Source organism: Salmo salar, chromosome 29 (genome assembly GCF_965601325.2).
Source record: "Salmo salar chromosome 29, fSalSal1, whole genome shotgun sequence".
Taxonomy (NCBI): domain Eukaryota; kingdom Metazoa; phylum Chordata; class Actinopteri; order Salmoniformes; family Salmonidae; genus Salmo; species Salmo salar.
In genome coordinates, this window is record NC_138319.1 from 38,245,001 (window position 1) to 38,247,500 (window position 2,500).

Consider the following 2,500-nt stretch of genomic DNA (forward strand, 5'->3'; position numbering starts at 1 on the left):
CCACATTGTTCTAAGTGATGACATGGCTTCAATAACATTCCCACTGATATAGGGTCTAGGCCTACTGTCAAATGCATTATGTCTGAGTGTGGACATGCCAAACATTGTCAATATGCAATGTTACATTAATTATTGATAAAGCCTAGAAAGAGAACGACAGAAATGATAATCCAATTCTAAACAAAACGAAACAACAACTATGTCAGATTTACAGGCATCATCATTTCTCCCCGTGGACAAATAATATTAAAACAACACGGACTACGGAGGGGTTTTAACGCACATTCAACCTTTTCACAACAGCTTGACAACGATCTAGTATGAAGAGAAAGGGAGAATGTCCACTCGCTGTTATAACTGCTCCCAAATAAGCCTGTTATAAACCTAATCCGAAGTATTTTACAGATCGCATTCCCACAACGCCACGGACGTTGTGACCATAAAACCAGGAAGGTGAAGAATTCTAATACGATTGGTTGTATTAAAATTAAACGAAAAAACAAGTCCATCTGTTTTAAAAAACAACAACAACAACAATAACAACAATAAATACAAGTAAAATGTAAAATCGCCTGGATGTTGAACCAGCCTTCGTTATATTAGGTCTAGGGAGGGCTTGGGTTTTGAACATATGAAACAGAAAACAACAATTGTTACAGGTTAGAGATAACTCATACATACGAGGTTCACAGGTATTCACGGAGGGTCTCGTCTCTCGTTTCATGATGGGCACGACACGTAGGTTACATAATGGACGGTGTTTTTACGAAAGTCCAGAACGGGACCTGCATAGTTAAAATAAAGTGGGCATAACTACCATGCAGAGATACAAAGTCAACGTCAGCTCACTGTTTTACGGTTTCTTTTTATGTTATGTTTTATTATTTGTGTGTTACTGTTGACTCCTTCGCTATTGCATCGCATTGAGCCTTTATTCAGAGGAGGGGAAGCTATGCGTTGGTTTTTAACCAAATAAAACGAAATGTGGAAGAACAAAAAAAACATTCGTTTTTTTATGTTTCTAAATACGAAGTATTTCAGGCACCAAAAGCACATTAGGCGACTGTTGTTCCATGCGCATATGGGCAGTGTGCGTCACGGCTGGATAGGCTGTGTTTCCGCTGTCAAAATCCATACCATAACCAACTGCGTAACCTATGAAACCAGCTTTTGTTTGGTCTTAAATATCCCTATCGGCGCTGCTTCAAATTACCACTTTGGATCGATCATGTTTTCAAGGACATGCCTAAAATATTTCCACCCCACCCATCTAATCGCAAGCGAGTACATATATATAAGACAGGTACATTTGCCGACCTGGCGTTAGGCCTGGAAAATGCCAGCGCTACAGATTTTACTTGATCCAATTGCAAACTAAGGTGCCAGAGAACTATGGGTGTATGGGAGCTGGGAGAAGTGATATACATGATTATACATGGTTACAGAGAGAGGGGGGGTAGATTGGTTGTACATGGTTACAGAGAGAGAGAGGGGGGGGTAGATTGGTTGTACACGGTTACAGAGAGAGAGGGGGGGGGGGGGGTAGATTGGTTGTACATGGTTACAGAGAGAGGGAGGGGGGTAGATTGGTTGTACACGGTTACAGAGAGAGAGAGGGGGGGTAGATTGGTTGTACATGGTTACAGAGAGAGGGAGGGGGGTAGATTGGTTGTACATGGTTACAGAGAGAGAGGGGGGGTAGATTGGTTGTACATGGTTACAGAGAGAGAGAGGGGGGGTAGATTGGTTGTACATGGTTACAGAGAGAGAGAGGGGGGGTAGATTGGTTGTACATGGTTACAGAGAGAGGGAGGGGGGTAGATTGGTTGTACATGGTTACAGAGAGAGAGGGGGGGTAGATTGGTTGTACATGGTTACAGAAAGAGAGAGGGGGGGTAGATTGGTTGTACATGGTTACAGAGAGAGAGAGGGGGGGGTAGATTGGTTGTACATGGTTACAGAGAGAGAGGGGGGGTAGATTGGTTGTACATGGTTACAGAGAGAGAGAGGGGGGGTAGATTGGTTGTACATGGTTACAGAGAGAGGGAGGGGGGTAGATTGGTTGTACATGGTTACAGAGAGAGAGGGGGGGTAGATTGGTTGTACATGGTTACAGAGAGAGAGGGGGGGTAGATTGGTTGTACATGGTTACAGAGAGAGGGAGGGGGGTAGATTGGTTGTACATGGTTACAGAGAGAGGGAGGGGGGTAGATTGGTTGTACACGGTTACAGAGAGAGGGAGGGGGGTAGATTGGTTGTACACGGTTACAGAGAGAGGGAGGGGGTAGATTGGTTGTACATGGTTACAGAGAGAGGGAGGGGGTAGATTGGTTGTACATGGTTACAGAGAGAGGGAGGGGGGTAGATTGGTTGTACATGGTTACAGAGAGAGAGAGGGAGGGGGGTAGATTGGTTGTACATGGTTACAGAGAGAGGGAGGGGGGGTAGATTGGTTGTACATGGTTACAGAGAGAGGGAGGGGGGTAGATTGGTTGTACAT